Source organism: Myotis davidii, unplaced genomic scaffold (assembly GCF_000327345.1).
Source record: "Myotis davidii unplaced genomic scaffold, ASM32734v1 scaffold1277, whole genome shotgun sequence".
NCBI classification, from domain to species: domain Eukaryota; kingdom Metazoa; phylum Chordata; class Mammalia; order Chiroptera; family Vespertilionidae; genus Myotis; species Myotis davidii.
In genome coordinates this window covers 548,067-557,930 of record NW_006290682.1, presented here as the reverse complement: position 1 = coordinate 557,930, position 9,864 = coordinate 548,067, and the positions used below count along the sequence as shown (strand labels likewise).

At 44.4% G+C, this 9,864-nt stretch overlaps 1 protein-coding gene across 2 annotated transcripts in view; it reads left to right on the top strand.

Moving 5' to 3' along the window:
- The window catches only part of FRMPD4 (FERM and PDZ domain containing 4), a 513,731-nt gene that overhangs the window by 465,832 nt on the left and 38,035 nt on the right, over positions 1-9,864 (top strand). The window lies entirely within an intron of this gene.

The window sequence follows — 9,864 nt, the reverse complement described above, 5'->3', positions numbered from 1 at the left end:
AAGATGGAATTAGAAGTAATTATTTTTTAATCATTTGTCTATATGCACAATATGGTTGCTCTAGTTCAGTGGTCGGCAAACACATTAGTCAACAGAGCCAATATCAATAGTACGACGATTGAAATTTCTTTTGAGAGCCAAATTTTTTAAACTTAAACTATACAGGTAGGCACATTGTTATTAACTTCATTAGGGTACTCCTAAGGCTTAGGAAGAGCCACACTCAAGGGACAAAGAGCCGCATGTGGCTCGCGAGCCGCAGTTTGCCGACCATGGGGCTAGGGCCATGATCGTTTTTCTTACCCCCATTTAGATAATTTGGTAGTGAACTCTAGATAGTTCTGTGAGACCCGCTTTAAAAGGTGGGTATTAGAGGTCATAGGGCCACCAAAATTTCATTCCGCAGCCTTGGTCAGGGGGGTGGGGAGTTATTAAAATTGTGCTGCCTTCAGTTCCCATGATTTTGTTATTGTTGTTACTCCTCACCCGAGGATATTTCTCCACTGATTTTTAGAGAGAGTGGAAGGGAGGAGGAGAGACAGAGAGAAACATCGATGTGAGAGAGATACATCGATTGCTTGCCTCCCACACAAGACCCTACCAGGGCCAGGGATCGAGCCCACAACCACAACCGAGGTATGTGCCCTTGACCAGAATCTAACCTGCGAGCCTTCAGTCTGAGGACCTACGCTCTATCCACTGGGCCACACAGGCTAGGACCCATGATTTTCTTTTAAACAACTTTATCATGGTGTAATTCAAATATCATAAAAGTCACCCCTTTTACATGTACAATTCAAGGGTCTTTATGGAATTTACGGAAGTACATGGCCTTCATCACAATCCAGCTAGAAAACATTCCTTTCACCCCAATGCGATCCCCCTTTCCATTTGCAGTGAAACCCTTCCCGCCCTCAACCCCAGGCCGCTGCTCGTTTACTTTCTGCTTCTATAGAGTTGCCTTCGCTTGTGAATTTCGCACGTTGTCAGTGGAACTATAAAATGCTGAGGCAAATTCCTTTAGAGATTTCTCAAAACATTTCCTGTCCATCCCTGTGTGTCCTTCGCTGGGAGTAGCAGCGATTCCCACCTGGTTACACTTCTGTTTTCTTCCCCATAGAGCTGGAGTGTTCCTACATCAGTGAAAAGGCTCTGGAATCTGCCAATCTCCACCTTACGACCAAACTCTTCATCTCCTCATCCCAGAATGTTCCTCCTAAGCCAGTGGTTCTCAACCTTCTAGCCCTTTAACTACAGGTCCTCATGTTGTGACCCAACCATAAAATGATTTTCGTTGCTACTTCATAACTGTCATGTTGCTACTGTTATGAATCATCATGTAAATATCTGATCTGCAGGATGGTCTTAGGCGACCCCTGTGAAAGGGTCGTTGGACCGCCAAAGGGGTCGCGATCCACAGGTTGAGAACCGCTGTCCTAAGAGCTATGTGCTAGGCATTTGGGGCAGCAAACAACATATACCCAAGATTCTAATCAGAGCACAAATAGAATTAGCCAAGACAATAAATTATGCGACAGAGGAGATCATATATGTAAAAATCTCAGCCTCATACTGACTGTTACTTTTAGTTCCATCTCTTGAACATCACACACACACACACACACACACACACCTTTTTAGAAATAGATATATTTTTATGGATTTCAGAAAGAAAGGGAGAGAGAGAGAGAAACATCAATGATGAGAGTGAATCATTGAGCGGCTGCCTCCTGCACGCCTCCTACTGGGGATCGAGCCCGCAACCCGGGCTTGTGCCCTGACCAGGAATCGAACTATGACCTCCTGGTTTATAGGTAGATGCTCAAACACTGAGCCACGCCAGCCAGGCCGCACACCTTTTGATTTGAAAACAGGATGTACAAGAACCAAGATTTGAGATCTGGTTCCCAACACTATAATGGTGATTCTTATACTTGCTCCAAACTCTTGACTTCCTCAGCTGAATTAGGAGAAGGTTCGATCCCATTCAGGGGCCTCCCTGCTCCATCTCGTGATTCCATGGTGTCTTCCCTGGAAAGGAGAGGTCACCTGTGTGTTTGGATTATGTCCGCGAACCAAAATGTCCCTCACACTTACTTCAGTTCTATCCACACTTCATTGCTTTGCAGTGGACAAATCCATGTCGGTGAAGCCAATGGAAATGTCCATAGTAAGCAACTGATTGGCTCAATATAAGTTCCTGGGGGAACCTCAGGTTTGAATTGCCTTTCCTGAATTCTCTCTCTCCACTTTATCACCTACTAGAGGCCCAGTGCATGAAATTCGTGCATGGGTAGTGTCCTTAGCAGCTGCCAGCCAGGGCCTCCCTTTGTTCCGCGCCACCCCTTGGTGGTCAGCGCACATCACAGCAAGTGATCGAACTCCTGGTTGGTTGAACTCCTGAGGAGACACTTTGCATAATAGGCTTACACACACACCCACACACACACACATACATACACTGAGTGGCCAGATTATGATGACCACCCCATCAGCACTTCATTGACACTTCCAAAAATACTGAATATTGAAAACTTCCTACGCAAATACTCTCAAGGTTTTATTATGATTATTATTTGCATAACTAATTCACTTCATTGTACGGATGGGGTGGTCATCATAATCTGGCCACTCAGTACGTATGTATATAATCTGACCTAGCAATGCAAGGTCAGAACCGGAGTCCAAACTAGGTTATTTTTGCCCCCTGCAGTTGACTTGGAGAAAAAGAGGGGAGGGTTGCATTGAAGTTCAGGGTTGTGTCTTGTGGCCTTGCTTGCTCTGTTTGCCATTTGAGTCTGCATGACTTGTTATTCATAGGAATACCCGTTGCCATCGGTGAGTCCTGGAACTGCCTTTTAACAGATACTCTGGAATTTTCTAGACGTTCAGGGAGCCCTCACTGTTGTGCTATGTTGAAAGTCAACGCTTAGCCACACCATTGAGGAGCAAATGATGCATGTTCTTGCAGCCAACAGCTCTACCTCCGCTTCTCAGCGTCGCTCTTCCCCTCCCAGCTATTGTAGGAGAATTCTCATCTTTGATTTCCTTTGACCAACCCCCCTTCCTGAATTGCCCACAGCATACTCCACCCCACCACCTCCTTGGCCTGGTTGAATCCTTCTCGCCCTTCAAGTCTCCGCACACATTCCAAATGCTACCTGAGCGTTTCTCAGTGTTGGCACTGTGGCCATTTGGGCTGGCAGATTCTCTGTTGAAGGGGGCTGCCTTGCATATTGTAGGATGTTGACCAGCAGCCCTGGCCTCTACCCACTAGGTGGCAGTAGTAGGACCTCCGCCCCTATTGTGAGGACCAAAAATGACTCCAGATGTTCCCTGAGGAGCAAAATCTCCCCCATTGGGGACCACTGGCCCGCCTAAAGTTTGCCCTTACTGATCTAGTCCAAAGTGGCTCTTTCCTCTTTTGAGCTGTAGGAGTGGAAATAATGTAGTTAAAACCCCCAAGTTAATTAAATAGATACATTACATGTAGAGAGGAGAGCAGATGAGAGAAGACATTTCAACATTTTACTTACATTTTTGTGTTCAGATTTTTCTATAAGCAAATTGGTGGTTTTTTTTTTTTTTTAATTTCAGTTGAGTTTTATTTCTTCCCAAACATTCTCTTGGCAATCAGGATTGACATACAGAAACAGATGACCCAGCAGACCAAAAGAACGCCCGTAAATGGGATTTTATTACAGACAATAAAAATTAGCATTTTTATTTCCTTGTAATTTGCTGGCCCGCATTTTTAATGTTGTGTTTTCTCTGCCTAATGAGGTCCAGTCTAGACAGCGAGCCGATGTTCACACCTTCTTGCCACATTCCACCTGAGCTCAGGGCACCCCAACATTCAGTCACAGAAATCAGTCTCCAGGGAGGCCCAGGTCAGGGGGGCCTGGACGAAGATCGTGGGGTCCCCACAATTCTGTGAGAAGAAATCATTCTTAACAGGTTGCTGCCTTATATTTTAAATAATATGGAGGGCGCTCTGTCTACCATTTTTACTTTATTTCTTAGAGAAAAAAATTGTGCCAGTATAGAAGGAAACACAGAAGTAGACAAATATGTGTTGGCGAACCTTTCCCCTAGCGACAACCAATAGGAACATTTTGGCCCTTTTCCTTCCTGTCTTTTTGTTCTATGCCTTGTCAACAATTGAGATCATATTGTATGTACAATTTTATTCTGAAATCAATAAAAGTATATATATATATTTTTTTAAATAGTCACATACAAGGAAAGAAGACAGCACATCAGAACCAAACAAAATTCACGAGTAATGCAGAGATTCTCCTTCTAAAATTCCATAATGAGGAAATACTATTAGATATGGATAAGAATAATACTAAATACATAGATACTACTAGTAGTAAATACCAATAGGACTTATACACAAAGATGTTCTTTGCAGAATTATTTATAATAGCAAAACATTAAAGGCATTATGAAGGGTTCTATGATACAGAGTTGGTTAAGTAAATCAACATAGGTTTTATAGGCATGTATATGACGCTTATGCAAAATTCTTGATGATACAGGAAAATGCTGGATATAGAAAGTGAAAGGGGTGTGACTATTTTTTTATTACAGATCTTTCTTGGCCAACTTCTTTCTTCTTTCCTTTCCCCAGTTCCCAAGTCTAGAACTTCCCATTTCAGCCCTAGCTGTTATGGCTCAGTGGATAGTGTCAGCCTGTGGACTGAAGAGTCCTGGTTTCAATTCCGGGCAAGGGCACATGCCCAGGTTTTGGGCTCGATTCCCAGTATGTGGCGTGCAGGAGGCAGCCATTCAATGATTCACTCTCATCATTGATGTTCCTCTCTCTCTCCCTCTCCCTTCCTCTCTGACAGCAATAAAAATATATTTAAAACAAAACAAAACATGTAGAACTTCCCAGTTCAACCTTACCTGAAACAAGGAGTATTTAAAGAGTCTCACCCCAGCCAGTTGCTCAGTGGTTATAGCACTGACCCGTGGACCAAAGGGACATGGATTTGATTCCCGGTCAATGTCCTACCTTCTTTGCAGGTCCGATCCCTGGCCCTATCTATCTATCTATCTATCTCTATCTCTATCTCTATCTCTCTCTCCCTTCCTACGTTGGTTACAGGTCTGATCCCCAGCTCCAGTCGTGACACATGTGGGAAGCAACCAATTGATGTGACTCACATCGATGTTTCTCTCTCTCCCTCTCTCCTTCTTTTCCTCTCTCTTCCTCTCTCCCTCTCTCTTCCTCTCTCCTTCACTTCCCCCTCTCTAAAACAATTCAATCAGGTTTCTTTGAGGGACCCACTTGCCTGCCTCTCACTTCCTGCCTACCTTCCAGCATGTTCCACACACCCGAGGGAGACTCCAGACCTCCTCATGGCAGCCCCAGTGTAGCAGACGCTATTAGAACTGGAACCAGGTTCACTTGGCATGTGTCATGTCAAGCAGGGCAACCCACTTTCCAACAGAGACAACCAGTGATTCTTTGCCTGTGGGCTTCTGGCCGCGGGAGCATGCTCATGGAGCACACCGGAAGTGCCGGAAGTGCCGAGGAGTTACTCCTCCCAGAGGAGCAGCAGCTGGTGGATAAAGGCCCCAGCTTCCCCTCTTCCTCCGTCAGTATAACTCTCAGGCCTGTGGTCTGCCTTGGTTCCCACGGTGGCCCAGTGGCTTCCAGGGGGTGCCTGCCTTCACAGTGAATGCGTTATGGGTTACCCCCCTTTTCTGCCTCCCTTCCCCCACTTTCCTACCTGTGCCTCCTGGGAGCACCTCCCAGCTCAGCTGCCTGCCTGCGAATCCTTGTCTTGGGGTCTGCTTTAGGGAGGACTCCAAACTAGTATGTCATCAACAGGCATTTTCCCAGCACCTACCGTCTGAGTAGTACTGTAAAGCTACGGGGATTACAAGTTCAAGGCCTTACACTTCAGTTTCAGGAATTAATCTTATTGATGTCATTTGTTTCCAGCTCTGTTCTAGCGACTTCTGAGAGCATCTAAACGCATCAGGAGCATGCGGCACACTTATCTTGGCCACCTTAGCAATAGCTGATTTGGAAAGGGGTGAAGGGTTAATTAGAGGCCTTCTAATCTCAAAATTAATTAACAGCGGGAGAATCTGATTATTCTAAATAGTAATTACTTATCATTCCCACCACAGGCTATGAAGTGCTTATGATCAGGTCTGCAGGTTGCTAAGAATTAATTCACCAGGTTTTGGAGTGGTGCACATTGTATATTTTTTGAGCGGCAGAGAGAGATCTGAGTTAAAACTACAGTTTCGCCCTAACCAGTTTGGCTCAGTGGAGAGAGGATCGGCCCTCGGACTGAAGAGCCCCGGGTTCGATTCTAGTCAAGGGTACCTACCTCGGATGCAGGCTCGATCCCCGCTCTAGTCAGGGCACATGTGGGAGGCAACCAATTGATATGTCTCTCTCACATCGATGTTTCTCTCTGTCTCTCCCCGTCTCTTCCACTCTCTCTAAAATTCAATGGGAAAATATCCTCGGGTGAGGATTAGCATAAAAAAATAAAAAACTACAGAAGTGACTCATTTACATTTCCCATGAACTCCAGCCACTGGAATAAGCCAGTACTTTGTTGATTCTAATTCAATAATCTTCAGACTTGAAGAACTTATGGTTTTATGATCTGAATGTAATTTTTTAAAAATATTTTATTGATTTTTTTACAGAAAGGAAGGGAGAGGGATAGAGAGTTAGAAACATCGATGAGAGAGAAACATCGATCAGCTGCCTCCTGCACACTCCCCACTGGGGATGTGCCCTGGACCCTTCAGTCCGCAGGCTGACGCTCTATCCACTGAGCCAAACCAGTTAGGGCCTGAATGTAATTTTTAAAATGTATGTTGATGATATGAAATATGATTCCAGGATTAAAAAAAGCACTCCTATGGACTCTTAGTTAGACTTGATATGTATAACATGATATTTGCTTAACTACCTTGGCTACCTGGTGTGCCTTCTGGTTTTCCTAGATTACCAGGTTTGTCGTTAGTGCCTGGTAAACAGATATGGGAATGAGGCTCCGAGCAGTGGGCATGCTCTAGCAACAGGGAGAAGAGAGAAGCAGCCCATCTTTCTTTTTTTAAAATATATTTTTATTGATTTCAGAGAGGAGAGGAGAGGGAGAGATAGAAACATCAGTGATGACAGACAATCATTGATCGGCTGCCTCCTGCACGCCCCCTACTGGGGATCGAGCCCACAACCTGGGCATGTGCCCTGACCAGGAATAGAACTCTGACCTCCTGGTTCATAGGTCGACATTCAACCACTGAGCCACACCAGCCATGCGAAGCATCCCATCTTGACAAGTTCTGCTAAACAGGGCCACTTACCTTAGGGGCAAATAACCCTATAGACTCCCTTGGGGACATCACTGCATTCCAAGATCACACAGCAAATGATATGCATCAGAAATTAAGTTCTGTTAAATATGCTTCTTTATCGAGGCAAGGAATTATGTAGAACATTCTAGAAACGTATGGTAAAATACAACATTTAAAAATTCAGATACGCCCTAACTGGTTTTGCTCAGTGGATAGACCGTCAGCCTGCGGACTGAAAGGTCCCAGGTTCAATTCCGGTCAAGGGCATATACCTGGGTTGCGGACACATCCCCAGTAGGGGGTGTGCAGGAGGCAGCTGATCGATGTTTCTAACTCTCTATCCCTCTCTCTTCCTCTCTGTAAAAAATCAATAAAATATATATTAAAGAAAATTCAGATGCATAGAAGACTAAACCTCACATGTGTGAAACCCCTCATTCCCGAATAATGCCAGGGAAGGGGGTGTTCCGCCTTCTGACATCTCGCCTAATTAGGCAGGTCTGCGTAGTGTAGCTTTATTATAACCGCTTCACTTGTGCTCAGCTCATTGTGCCGGTGTAAATACCGCCTGTTTCACATCATCGCAGGAGAATCATGTTTTCCCTTCAGCTAAAAATTGCACATCAAAAGCGAATGAACTCACTGCTGTCTGATTTGTTCGTTAATCATCACTGAACTTGGCCTCTAATTGCCAAGATACTGATGAGAACACCGCTGTCATCCCTCCAGCTCTGCGGGAGGACTTGCCAAGTCACACTGAGTGTGTTCAAAGCTCTTCTTTTGGAACAGCAGCCATTTGGAGTTGTTTTGTGGTGTTTTGTGAGTGTGTGTTTGTAAGGGCAGCCATTCTCTTAAAATATATCGCCTTGGTGGCGGAATTAAAGCTCTGGGGTCAAACCATCCATCCATCCAGTCCTCTGACATTTCTCAGAGCAAAGCATGGGATGGGTAAGGAGGGGAACTTTCAAAATAACAGGTTTCCCCAGTATTAAAGCAAAACTCTACCCAGGAGTATACCCGCACATGTTTTGTTTGTTTGTTTATTTTTAAAATTATTATTATTATTAAAATAATTCTTCATTTTCTCAGACCCAACCCAGAGTTGGCTGTGTGACTAGGGCACATCTTTTCCTCCTGCCTCAGTTTCCTTACCTGAATAAAACATAAAAATAATAGAAGAATGGGTGGGGTTGAAAATAGAAGTATACTTTATAACTTATTATAAACTAGAGGCCCAGTATATGAAATTCATGCATGGGTAGGGTCCCTAGGCCTCCTGGCGATCAGGGCCGATCGGGGCCTTCCGGCTGCTGGCCAGAGCCTGCCTTCCTTTCACACCACCCCCTGGTGGTCAGTGCACATCACAGCAAGCAATCAAACTTCCAGGTGAATTCCTGAGGGGACACTGCATATTAGCCTTTTATATATACAGATAACATAAATCTACCATTTTAAGCATTTTAAAGGATACAATTTTGTGGCATTAAGTACATTCGAAATCTTTTTTTTTTTTTTTAAATATATTTTATTGATTTTTTACAGAGAGGAAGGGAGAGAGACAGAGAGCTAGAAACATCGATGAGAGAGAGACATCGATCAGCTGCCTCCAGCACATCTCCCACTGGGGATGTGCCCGCAACCCAGGTACATGCCCTTGACCGGAACCGAACCTGGGACCCCTCGGTCCGCAGGCTGACGCTCTATCCACTGAGCCAAACCGGTTTCGGCGACATTCGAAATCTTGTGCAACCATTGCCACTATCCAGCTCCAGAACGTTTGTCACCTTGTACCCATTGAGCAGTCACCCCCATTCACCCCTGCCCTGGCCTCTGGCAGCCATTAATCTACTTCCTTCTCTAGGGATTTGCCTCATCTGGGTGTTTCATACACATGGAATCAAATCATGCAATGGGTGGGCCTTTGTGCCTGGTTTCTGTCACTTAACATAATGTGTTTGAGGTCCATCCATGTTGTAGCATGTATGTGAGCTTCATTCCTTTTTATGACTGAATACAGTTTCATTGTTTGGCTAGACCACTTATTTGTATAGGGCACCCTAATTGGCTTTTGTGCCTTGAGATTAATGCAGTACACAGAAGGTTGAGCCTCTGTGTTCATTCTAGAGTCAATTACTAGAGTGATATATATATTTGATTTCAGAGAGGGAGAAAGAGATAGAAACATCAATGATGAGAGAGCATCATGGATCGGCTGCCTCCTGCACGCTCCACATTGGGGATTGAGCCCACAACCCCAGCATGTGCTCTGACAGAATCAAACCATGATCTCCTGGTTCATAGGTCGATGCTCAACCACTGAGCCATGCCAGCCAGGCAATTTCTAGAATTCTTTACACAACATCTTCAATCTCTTAGTAATACGTAGTATAAAAATCATTACATTGAACCATATGCAATTTCCAATATTTGATCATTTTAATCTATAAACAATTGTGTGATTCAAACTAAATATTTACCTCCGTGTTAGGTTCAATAGAAAATGCAATTTTTTTTGCATTGTTA